The 13,252-nt window shown below is 42.4% G+C and overlaps 1 protein-coding gene across 1 annotated transcript in view; it reads right to left on the bottom strand.

Annotated features, from left to right (window-relative positions):
- Nucleotides 1–11,990, bottom strand: part of wu:fb95e10 (mucin-5AC) — a 30,719-nt gene extending 18,729 nt beyond the window's left edge. Inside the window, exon 1 of the mRNA XM_034127046.1 lies at nucleotides 11,899–11,990. The gene's annotated coding sequence lies outside the window, so the exon portion shown is untranslated. The remainder of the gene's footprint in view (nucleotides 1–11,898) is intronic.
- Between the last annotated feature and the right edge of the window lie 1,262 nt (nucleotides 11,991–13,252).

Here is a 13,252-nt window from a genome sequence, read left to right as displayed (position 1 = left end):
AGAAAGCTCAGTGACACACTTGGCTGCCACGGGTTAGATTCCTCTGTGCAAAATGGTATTGGACTCACTAGTGTGGAAGACTAGCTTTCATCTGGGCTCGTACACTTTAGGGAGAGCAAAAAGCTTGAGCACGCAAACTGTGAAAACACACAGTAATAATGTCGAGTCATGCAACTTTTGAATGTGCACATGCATGATAAAAGCTAGCCTGCTTCTTACTATTAGGCCAACAAGAACAGTATGGTGAGGTGGGATAAAAAAGACTTGTATGTCTATCCACTAAGTGGGTCAAGGAGCGTACAATAAACCCAAATATAGGAGGACAGTTTGACTTATGGGCCACAAACGGAGCAGTCACAGACATGAGGGAGAGGAGAACGTGAAGCATATGAGGCCTGATAAAAGGGCAACCATCTGTAACACGAGCTGTCATGCATAGTCTGCGTCAATGAGACAAATGTGTCTTATTTTATTTCCTCGGCTAGTTGAGGTAAGGATGAGAGGAAACAGATTTGGTAGTTTAAGAGAAGCAGAGGGGGGAGTAAGGGGGGGGGGGTAGCAGGAAACAGGCTTGTCCAAGTTTACAAAACAAGGGCAGGGGGGAGGCTAAGTGCTGGGATAAACTCAGAGGCCAGCCCAGAGGAAGCATGGGAACAGACCGACAGAGAAGGTGGGGCAGAAGGGGAAAACAAGATGTCAGATGAGCTCATTATTGGCTGATCTTTGCTTTAAACCCAGACAACACTAGTCATCTTACTTTCCACTGACATAAACACACTCGCTGCCCTATTTCTAGAAGACAGACATCATCTTTATGCGGCCGGCCTCCTGGAAACAATTCCCGAACACACTCTTCCTCATCTTTCTTTCCCCTCTTCCGTCATCTTCTACTCATCCTCCTTACTAAATCAAAAAAGCCTTCTTTCATTCTCTTTCTCCAAAACATTTTCCCCTCCTCCATATCTTTCCTCCCCCACCACCGCTCCTTCATCCCTCTGTTCTCTGTTTGCCTTTGCACAGATGGCCGGAGCAGCTGAGCAGAGCCGGAGGGGGAGAAACAGAGGAACAAATATCTGTGGTGTATCCCCGAATAACACATAAGAGCAGATAGACACACACACGGCTAGTGCAACAGGCCGCCACCCAAAACGACCGGAGAGGGAGACGACGGGTAGCAGCGAGGAGCGGTCACAGGGGGTTTTATAGGCAGTGAGGCTATAAATTGTGGACAATTAGCTTAATTATGTTACCAACCACAACCAGTCACTTTTAGAGGAGAGAGTGGACAAGAGAAAGTAAGATGGAGATTATGAGTGTGTGGGAGAGAAACTCCCTCTGGAGGGAATGCAGGGATTCAGCCTTTGCAGACCATTAACATGCACAGAAACCTGTACAAAAAGCATAATTGGGCCTCTTTAAAATGCAAGTAGAGAACCTTGGAACAATTAGGTGCTTTTCAGGGAAGGGTATGTCATCACTTGAGTAACAACATAGCAATAAATATATTGTCTAAGAAGTGACAAATGTATATAGATCTTACGAATGTTAACTAGGGATGTAACGATATATCGAATATCGCGATAAATAAATGTCTCAATATCGTCGTGAGACTGACAAAATCTACCGCGATTATTTTAATTAAAACCTTTATTTAACCAGGTGGTCCCATTGAGATCATTGATCTCTTTTTCAAGGGAGACCTGTCCAACATGGCAGCAAGTAGGTTACAACATGAACATAAAACAACAGATAACACAAAAGGACATCATATTTACAGGGCTACATTTACATACCTAGAGACATTGACAAGTACCAACAGTATATATATATCTCGCCCTGTCAATAAGCCTCACCTTCTTGGCAAAAACTGTATTGTTTTTGAAGGGGTGGAGAGACAATGCACAGATTTATTTTATTGCAGGGTCTGATTATTATATTTTTGACACTTTAAAATACTACTATCCTACTAAAATGCTGTACAAATTAGATTTATTTTTTCAAGTAAATAATAAATAAATTGCAAGATAAAATGTAAAAAGAAAAGAAAAAATCAACTTTTTTTTCTTTTCTTTATTTTTCAATATCGCGATAAATATCGTACCGTGGACTTGATATCGCGATATTATCATACCGTGAGTTTTTGGTATCGTTACATCCCTAATGTTAACACATCAAACTCCAACCGATCCACAGTCTTCAATCCAATCATAACACTGTGACATAATTCGACCAAGCAGTGAACCAGGAAATGAGACCGTCCAATCACCGTTCCCTCCTCTCTATTCCAGACTCTTCCCACAGCAAAGCATCTGGCCTGGCCTGTCATGTCACTGCTCCTGTGTTGTGTGTGTGTGAGAGTGAAAGTGTGTGAGAGTGAGAGTGTGATAAATCCTGATTGCACGGCCTCAGCCAGAGGAACATTTCTCTTCCTCCTGCGACTCTCCAGACAGCTGTGATATTGAACTTCTCTTTCTGGCTCTATTGCTCACTCACCCGGCATTACATCATTAGGGCCATCAGTCAGCGGTTAGTATAAACAGGCTAGCAACCAGGGCAGGAGCATGCTAAGGAACACATTTGATCTACTCTTCATATGAAGTGCAGGTAGGTGGGGATTGAAGACCCTGTTTTTGCAGGCAAATGGTCAGAAAAGAACACTAAGAATGCAAAGTTTGTTTGCTGCCAAAAATGATTCCCATCCTGGTACACATCCCATGGCATCTTCTTCCCAAATTCCTTTTCATTTCACATTTGTGCTTCAATAATTGTGACCACCATAATGATATATTAAAAATGTCTAAGCTACAATGTGTATTGTTCCATCTGGGAGTATTTGAGTATCGTATAATTGTTTCCTCAACAGCTTTATATGATCTTGAATTGCATCCCTAATTACCGTGGCACTCCCTACTGAAACATCTAACCCGTTAAAGCTATTATAGGTTTTCATTAAACCTAATTAGATTGGAGAGAGTCATTTCCCTGCAAACAGCATGAGTGAGCTGCTGGAACACATCGAGTTGAGATATATAAGTTAGATCATAGAGCTCAACAGTGAATATCCCTTCCAATTATTGAATTAAGCCAACCAACTCTAAGATGAATCTTGACAATAAAATGTTTGATTGGGAGGGTGAAAAAACCTTTCAACTGATTGGTGTGGATCTAAATCCATCACAAATGATAAATGTTTTCTTTTAAAAAGTTGACTTGTGGCTTCTACAAAAGCGTCATTATAGTTTCACAATTTCATAGGTTATAGTGAGTCTACCTTACAACATTAGAATTCATAATATACAGTAGGGCTGCACGATATATCGTGTCGTGACGATAATCGCGTTATGCGCATGTCACATCGCAGGACGGAGGGAAAAAAAATGTGTTTCTCCAAGGCAGTTCGGCGCTGCTAACCGAGCTAGCTCAGCTTGTTGCTCTGATAACTTAAGATCCAGACGTCCGTGACTAAAATCCTTCATCCGGTTAAATATAGTTAGAAAAATACCAATTGTATAGCATTAAAGTTCAAGAAAGGATGGTTTGCGGACAAAAATAACGGTCTTTTCTTCAATTCCTGTATTTTCTCATATCGCAATATATATCGCAGGGGGAAAAAAATATCGCAACATCAGTTTTTTCCAATATCGTGCAGCCTTAATATACAGTATATCATATCAAATCTTCCTTTTGAGACTATTTCATTCCAGCTCTCGGTTTAGCTCGATTCAGAAGCTGTATACTATTTGCTTGCTATGGTATGTCACACTGTGCAGCTGCACCGTGTTTTCCAACAAATGGTTACAGCATTCACAAGTTCAATTTCTCAAAAATCATGTTATTATACTTAATAGGATTTAGCTGAGAAATCCTCATTTTACTACCCCCCTGCTTCACATTCATACAATCCCAGACATTTGACCCACGGTGCTTTGCGGCAGGACTCTAGTTTCCTCTATTAACGACTGCAGCTGGGGATTTTATGTTTTACAGGTTATTGGCACCTTTACTAAAGCTGCTGTGTGTTGATTGAATTCCTCAAGGAGTTACAATGGGATTAATTGTGGTGTAAATCACAAGTTTCAACACAATAAAATATGATATGTATTCTTTAAACAATGATACCATTTTGGCTAATATTACAAAGTCTGCTAAGCAACAATTCTTATTTGACTACAACCTAGGCCACAGCACACAAGCTGGCATCGTCCCACAAGGGGCAGCATGGATTCAATGACCTGACACATCATGGCTTGTGCACGTTCCCAGCAGCTAATTCCAGACAGATGGCTATGTCAGCTACATTAGGTCCATTTCAAAACATTTAGGAACAGTGTGTGAAACTTTAAGGACGTAAAATGGTTTAATCTGAAGAGAATTGATGGTCAAGCTACTCCAAACCAAACAGCCGGTCAGCTGTCCTGACCTCATGTGGCCTGAGACAAACAAAGGATCAGAAGTCAAATAACCACTTCAACAGGCTGCAGTAGTTGTCCTCAGAATTCAGATAGAAACAATATCTATCTAGCATCGAGTGGTGCTTCGATTACGTATTTGTGTAGGCAAACTCGTCAGTAAGCATCGCAAGGTTACTCTTGACAAAAATCCAATGGGACTTTTCCATTGGATTTTTGAATATTGCAGTAAAGATGTTTCAATAAATAAGAAAACTTTAAAGGTCACCTATCATGCTATTTTTAGGCAATAGCATAGGTCTCAGATATATAAAAATATATAAAAAAACATGTTTATGAAGTGTTTTGCTCAAAATACCAAACAGATCACCCATTCTAGCCATGCCTCATATCCCTCTATTTCACTTCCTGTTTCAGAAGTGCTGATTTTGGGTATAAAGCTTTAAAAAAAAAAAGAATTGATAAAGATTAAAGGACCCGCTTGGTCCCGCATGAGGACCCGGCAGCTACTGTCTACACTAAATACTGCCGTGATGAAACGCCATATCATGGATTATCAAGGATTATCTCTGAAACAGTATGGAGCTCAAAGGCTTTCTCTCTTGCCGGTTATACCACAAGCAGAGTTCCCGTTAGAATATTTTTTTGCCGGTCAACATGTCCGTTAAAGTTGAAATCTTCCGGACAAAATTAGATAAGTGCCGGTTAAAGGTCTTCTTTGTTATTTATTGAGCTTTAAAACAAATTGATATGATTCGACATTAAACAAACTAATTATAGTAGATTAACTACATTATTCAAAAGTGTACAGTAATTTACAAAAACGCGGGAATAATAAACGGAGCGCTCTCTCCTTCTCCTGACAGCCCGTCAGTATCATGCAGCTCGCGGATCCAGTAATGAGTGACCCGACAGTAAAACTAAACATATCTATAACTAGTTTAGGTAGTTTGAGAGGTAATTAAAATAGCTACGTGTGATTTTCTAACCTGAAGTGTGTTTTTGCTCTGCTCGCCGCTGCAGGGGATCATGCAGAGCTGCGTGTCGACTCGTCAGCAGCAGCCGATCTCTCTCTCCTGTCAGATTAGACTTTACTCGCATTTATGTCCATATCGATCAGATCTAGCTAGTTCTAGCTAATGATATGACTACCTGCTTGTTAAAAGACACCTAAACAATAAGCGTCGCTATGCAACCGGATGAGGCCACAAAGTATAGCGCAGCATTATGCATTTGTTTACATGCCCACCGGAACCCCGAGGCATTACCAACAGATCAACGCACAATCAACCCATACAGGACATCTCTTTCTCCACATTAAGTGTTAGACATTAGAATTGACAATTTTTGTCTGTCACATACTCTTTTGTCTGTCACATACTATTCTTGTCTGTCACATAAGTGGCGCAACTGATGCGGTATTGCGCTAAGGGAAAATTATTTTGACCGGACATTTTGACCGGAGAGATTTAGATTTGCCGGACTTCAGCATATTTTACCGGTCATTGTCCGGTAATTACCGGCTAACGGGAACTCTGACCACAAGGTGAGTTCCTTTTTATTTCCTGCTTCTTCACACACATGCTCTGTGCAGTACAGGTTAGCTCTGAGTGTTAGCAATGCTAATGTAAACACCGACCATATTACGTCCAAAACAGTCGGGCATTGTTTCTGATAGCAACGTTTCCGATTGGGCCGTGGGTGTAAAAGCCTACATTTCGGATATTACGTCATATCGGACACAAATCTGGATCAGCTCCGTTCTAGCCCCGTTTTTAGAGATTTGGGTACGGAGGAAAAGAGAGAGGGTTTTATTTTCTGACCCTGCGTGAGTTCCCTGACACACCGGGGACACATATTGATGTATAAAAGACATCAAAAAGTGCATTTTGCATGATAGGTCCCCTTTAAAATAGTTGAAGCCTAAATGCAATCTTCAGAAGAGATAAGCTAACTTTAGGCTATAAAGAAACTACATCACAGTCACATGACTTCACGTCACCACCGCTAAGCTAAAGGCAGCTAATGTTGGGCGTGATGACGTTTAGTGGTCTCATTTAGACAGTTGTAAGCAACTTTTTTTAATGCATTCAACCAAAAATATGTTCAAAAATATGTTCAAAAAAAGCCATTGCCTTTGAGAAGAGGGAACATGGATGTGCCAAAAAGCCAACTTCCTGGTTGTTGGACTCATTCCTGCACCACTGTATGCCTGGAGATAGAACAAAGTAGTTTGAAAGTGGCGTAGGTCTTTCTTACTTTAAATGTCTGAATGTAATTGACTTTGCAACAATGTGGTTGTTGGCCTTCGCAATGTGTCCAAATCGTGCGGTTCCAAGCAGCCTCCCACTCCAAATTCCATGCAAGCCTCAGTGATGATGACACAGAAGCTGAGAACAAAAGGGAAGCCGCACAAACAACAGCGCTCAGAGCACCGGATCAGGAAAGTAAAGTATTCCTTCCCCCCCCCTCCTCCTCCTCCTCATCCTCACACACTGTTTACATTCTTTGTATGATAATGAATCAGTCACACACTCGGTCTGATCATCAACTATGTCTGCTCCATTTTCTTGTGCTCTTTCTTAGGCTTGCTCTGACGTAACAGTCTGTCTCCACTGTTTTATTGCTGTTTTGCTTCTCATGTGACTTCAGTGTTTCTATCTTCTATGTGTATGTGCACGCAGTGGATGTGTGATTTATCTCATTCTATATGTATTTTATATGGTTCTCATTTCTGCAACTTACTTGCACCATTTGGCCACTATTCTATGGCTTTTTGTATTCATGTTAAGAAGTTCAAATGTTGTATTGTTGGAGAATTACCCTGTAGCTATTGTGAACATTACAAATAAAGCCTAGTCTAAATCCTTTGAAATCCTTAATGAATTAAGTAATATTAGCATGGAGTTTTCATTTTTGTCTCTGATCTCATCTCATTTATTTACCAACAAGGATTTTGTATTTTAAGACCTTTTTTATGACATTTAAGGGAAAAGTCTGTAAAAAAAATATGTTTCAGTTTGTTTATTTGAGAGCAGGTTTGTGGAAAAATACTGGCCTGATGTTCATGTAATTTGGTAGAAGGGTGTTGCATGGCCCAAGGAAGAACGCAAAAATCAAGCGTAATCAAATCATGGGGCAGACACACAAATGATCTCACACTGTTGTTACATTGCGAGAGGCATTTGGCCTTGGCGCTGAGTGAGAAGCATTCTGGATTCTCTTGTTGTCATTATTACATTTAATTGGCCTCAAGCTGTAAGCCTATGATGGGCAAGCCAGCTCTGCAAGGTGAGATCATCCTCCCAGGCATCATCCCGTCCTAATCCCCACACCGGGAAACAAACAAAATGTGTGTGTTCTCACTTGTGTGTGTATATCTGACCCACAACAGCCTATACTGTCAATAACTGGAAGGCATCCAGCTCCGCGGAGGGATCCAAGCTTCTCTGACTGTCTAGACAAAGAAATGCTGTGAATAATCAGGTCATCAGCATATTTAAACAGAAAACTGCTACTTTGACCCTGTTTTTTTGCATCAAGTACAATCTATTACAGTGTATGTGCAGGGGGGCAATTAACATGCCTGTTTAGAATACAGCAGGAGGTTACATTAATGCAGTAAGCATATTTCTGAATATTTAAGAAGAAAATGGTGCTGCGGGTAGCTGCGGTTCATTAAGAAGATTACAATTAAGAAGCTGCAGCGCGTGTTATTGAGCTAAATGTTACGTTAATGTCAAATCTGCTCTTGGGCTGTGGTTCTTCACATCTAATCACATCATGAGAAACAAGAGACTGTTCTCGCACAAAAGGGCAGAATATCAAAACGCTCGGCCCCGTCCGCGTCCGTGTATGAATCGCTGGTAGAAAGTCTGCAGTGCTTTCACAGTAAACAACTGTGTACACACATGTGCATTCTGTGAGCCCCTTTCTATCCTCGGGGCCTACTCTAAATAGTACTGAAAGAGAGGGATTGTGGGGGAAGGAGGCAGCGGCCGTGGGGGTGGGGTGGCGGGAGAAAAGATGCAAAAAAGAAAGTGAGCTTTTGTGGCCGATGTCACACTCCGCTAACGAACCAAAGGGAGCTTGATGGAATCATTCAGGGCGTAACTGAGGCCTCCGTAAGAGGATTGAGGGAGGACGGCGGTGAGGGGAGAGGATCACGGAGGTGAGGGCTTGGTTTTGGAAGGCATTTTTAACGAGCAGCCGGCGGCCTCTGACCCTGTAATTGAGATGCTTTTATCTCTACATGCAGCAAACGCAAGATAGTGATCTGTGGTGTTTGCTCTTTGACACCGCTAATAAACCGTCCTCCTCCCTCTGACACAGCCGGGGTCGGATGAACAAACAAACATACAGTATATAATAAGTGAATTCAAAAACAGCGTTTGCTAACAAGTGTCTAAATGAGACAACTAAACGTCATCACGCCCAACACTGAACTAAATGTGTTAGTATGATGAATGTGTGTTTGCCACAGAACTGATTTCCAGCAATATTCCAAATCCAATGTAAAAATCCCATTTGCTTTTTGTTGTGGTAGCCCCTGCGATCAGTTTACAAAATACGTCTTCGCCGAGATATTCATTTTCTGTTTCAATAAGTCCAAATGTATGTCATTAATATAATGCATATCCATAATCTGGACACCTGTCTAACCCTTTAGTTCTTCCTCTCTTGATCACCACTCCACAGCTCTGCTACATTTAAGCAGCGCTGCTTCAATAATGTAGGGCTCTCTTGCTCACGGCACCGCTGCACATGGGCTTATGCAAGTGGCCTCAGATTTGACGCAGTGTTACTTGTGACTGTGTCCAAACATAACAAAATAGAGCTGGAATGTGAGTGTGTGTTCATGTGTGTTCATGTGTGTGTGTCACTCCTCCTCTTTTCAAGGAGGAGAATGTCAGATTCAAGACGCCACATGTTGGCATGGGGCCTGACATTGTCCATTCAACCTCCTCCAAAATCACAACAGTATTCTCAGTCAACATCTCCATTTAGGGGACTTGATCCCCGGTTCTATAGCATCAATTAATCTATACATTTTAATGCAATCATTATTTATAGAACAAAAACATTTTCATGTCCCTTATTGTGTGTCATCGCCTGCTAAACCGGCCCAAAATATTCTTTAAAATATAAATAAATAGTACAATTTAGTCCAATCAAAAAGGATGTTTTCTCATTTATATAAATGTTTCTGTCACTTTTCACCTACGGTTCTTATTTCAGAGTTTGCTGCCTTTCCTTGTTTTATTTCATTGTTAAGTGACGCATTCAATGCTTAAAGTGGACCTATCATGCTATATTTGAATAATATATTGTAGGGCCATACCTATATAAAACATGTCTGTGAAGTTTTTTTTTCAAAATACCAAACAGATCATGCATTTTAGCCATGCCTCATTTTGCTCTATTTGCTCTTTTCCAGCCCTGTTTTTGCAAGGGCTGATTCTGTGAGAAGTCTTCTTCGCTGCTTTTGTGGCAGACTACAGCGCCACTTACAGGCCTGGCATATGTACTACAGCGTCTCCAGCGCTTTCGAGCGGCAATGGCCATGGCCGTGGCCCAACCCCCCATTCCTCTGATAGGTGGAGAGTTGCCCATATAGGCGGAGCTCCCTGTTTCTGACGTCAGAACAATTTCAAATCTGTATCAGCTCCGTTGCAGCCCCATTTTTAGAGATTTGGGTATGGAGGAAAAGAGAGAGGGTTGTGTTTTCTGACACTTGGTGAGTTCCCTGACACACCGGGGACACATATTCATGTATAAAAGACGTACAAAAGTGCATTTTGCATGATAGGTCCCCTTTAAAGTAAGAATCAATACCTCAAGTTGATGAGGTAGGACTTAAAATAATTAAAACTTGCCTGACTGTAAGAATAAGACACAATATCAGCAACTAGAAGGGGATTAGGGCCAGGGTAATACTACTAATTAACACTGTTGAACAAGATGGCAAAATGCACTGCTGCAGGGGACAGGGTAGAGCGATCCATCTACATTTCTTAGAGAACTGCAGCAAAGACGCCCAGCTGCTAAATCTTTCATTTACTCTGGGCTGAGACTTGGCAGAACACCAGCTACAGACTAACATTAGTCACAAGCAGACACTGTTTGAACAGGCAGAAGATATAAAGAGTTATCTGTCACTGAAGCCATTTATATGAGACTGTAAACTGTCAGATAAAGCCATTCTTCCTGAGTTCTCTGTGGGACTCGTCAGTGTTATGCAACAGCGGCGCAGGATCACAGGAAAACCTTTCAAAGCCACTTCTACCCTACTCTACTTAGTGGGATGGTTTCTCTGCATGTCACTCCTCTTCCTCAGCCTCTGCACACATCATTACGGATCGCTGCAGATCTCCGAGGTCATCGAAGCCTCTCACAGCAGACCATGACACGATGCTTATTATAATCAAACACATGAGGATGTGCATTATGTCAATATCGCATAAAGACTATTGAAATACCTTAATTGCAGGCAGTATTATATTTTTTAATATCTAAATAACATTCTGAAATAAGTATTTGGGTGTTTCAGAGATAATGATTCCTTAAAAAAAAAAAAATGTAAGAAAATCCTAAAAAATAGAAAATATACAAACATGATAATTTTCATGAGTTTTTCAAAAAACATTTTTATATGGAGGCAAAATGTATCATTCCCTCCGATATCGTGATACATTTTTGCAGTTGCAATATCAAAGTGAATACCGTATATGAAATTGGATTGGGTCTGCACAAATAAACAACATGTTATGAGAATTGTAATCTGCAGTTGTGAAAAATCCAAATATTTAGCAAAAGGCTAAATATGTAAATGTTTCTAAGGGTACTGTAGGTACATGACACCCAGGTAAATCCAGCTGGGGGCTACAAGTGCTGCCTTCATGCTAATCACAGCCCTCACATTCTCCAAACACCCCCGACCTGAGGTCAGGAAACGCCTCTGTCCTGCACACAAATAAACTCCAAACAAAGCCGCCGCTCTGACGACATTCCCTACGGACTGTGGGAGGGCTGAGCAACAGGGGAGAGGGAGGGAGGAAACAATAGAGAGGGGGGGGGGGAGAGAAAGAACTAAGGCTTCCATTCAATGCTGTGCAAAAGGTGTGAGTAAATGTGAAAAACAATCTGGCTAAATGTGCAACGTGGTGTCTCTTCCCCAAGTAATGTCTGCAAGTCTTCCCTTCAGGCTCCAAACAGCACTATGGACCTTCATCAATAAAAGGCAGCGTAGCCTGAGAGGCAAAACCCGGGGCTAAAGCACTCCCTGCTAACCTTAGATTGCCATCAGCAGGCGGTGATAATTGGAGCCAACTAGGATCAATATTTTCAGATCTTCTCTTATCTGGGAAACGGTGGGCAAACCACACTTTTATGAGAATCATGTCTTTCAAAACACTCAGGAATAAAGACAAAAGGATGAAGCTGTGAAGAAAAATATGGCCACTGGTTGCCATTAGTTATCCAGACCTACCTCTTGCATACAGCAGCGCCACAACAAACCAACACACCTCCCCCGCTGTTTGTTAAGTCCTTAAAAAGGTGTAGCAGAGTCAATCCTTTCAATCGATTTGCAGCTAGTCAATGAGCTGCAGGGTTGTCCAAAAGACAAACTGAGCCAGAGAAGAAAGGCCCCGCTGGGAGGAAGGAAGGAGTCTTTTTGTGTCTCCTCTTGTGAGAAGGAGCGGCAGATTGTGAGGCAGACACCTGGATCACAGAAACATGTGACCAGAGAGGCTGGCACTAATCCTAAAGGATTCTGCGGAGAGTCACACTAACATTTAAAAATGTCTTCAATAAAAACTCAGCACCAATTAAGGGATTACAATACTCACTGAAAATAAAATAATACAACAATTCAGCAGAAAAAGGCGAGTATGACCACCGCAAATTGGCAGTGAATGCCGATGCGATGGCAGCTTATAGGCTGTACATTGTACGAGTTCACACCACCCCCCCCCCCCGCCTCAATCCCACAAACAGCAAACAAGCTGACGCACCAAAACACACAAACACCCGGACCTGTTCTTCCCATGGTGCGACGGGGCTCGGAGGAACTCGGCCCCCCTGGGCAGATTAACACATGACAGAGCTTGTTAACCCTGGACAAAGAGAGATGCTAATCTTGTACAGTCGGCCTATAACAGCAGACACAGGGAAAGGGAGACAAGAAAAGAACGAGCAGCGCTAACAGAGGCCTCAGTATGTCCCAGAAACGAGACAATGTACCGTGGGGAGGCAAGGCAAGAGGCTCCGTCGGCCACTAAACAAAAAACAGAGAACGGCGAGGGCCCGACTTCAGCCTGGCGGAGCTCCACCGCCTGCAGGGCGACCAGCAAGGCAGCGGGAAGCTCCACTGTACGGATATTGATCGCTCAGGAGAAAGTGGGGAGTAGCTCCACAGATGGGATGGACAGGGAGAGACGGACAGAGGAAGTGCATTAGCGAGGCAGGTTCCTCTGATGCGGTTAGCTCTCCCCCCTGGGAGATAAGAGAGATACCAGTGACAAAGACAGGACAATATAAAAAGGTGGGGGGGGGGGGGGATATTAAAAGGGACAGAGTGTGGGCAAGCAAGACAAGGAGGAGCCGACTGAGAGGCAGCAGAGAAACTGAGGCTAATTTGTAACTTGAAGAGCTTCTGGATGGCCTCCATAATGGGCCGTCTGCCCACAAACGAGATCCTCTTTGGGGGTAAATGAGATCAGGACCAGCTGGTGGCTCGGATCAATGACACCGGACAGATATAGAGATGGAGAAAGAGGGCAGAACCGAGGCATCTGGACGGGATGGCAGAAACGCGCCCGAGAGGTTTTGGCACTCTCGAG

Source organism: Trematomus bernacchii, unplaced genomic scaffold, assembly GCF_902827165.1.
Source record: "Trematomus bernacchii unplaced genomic scaffold, fTreBer1.1, whole genome shotgun sequence".
NCBI classification, from domain to species: Eukaryota; Metazoa; Chordata; class Actinopteri; order Perciformes; family Nototheniidae; genus Trematomus; species Trematomus bernacchii.
The sequence above is the reverse complement of the archived record's forward strand: the minus strand, read 5'-3'. Positions and strand labels throughout refer to the sequence as shown.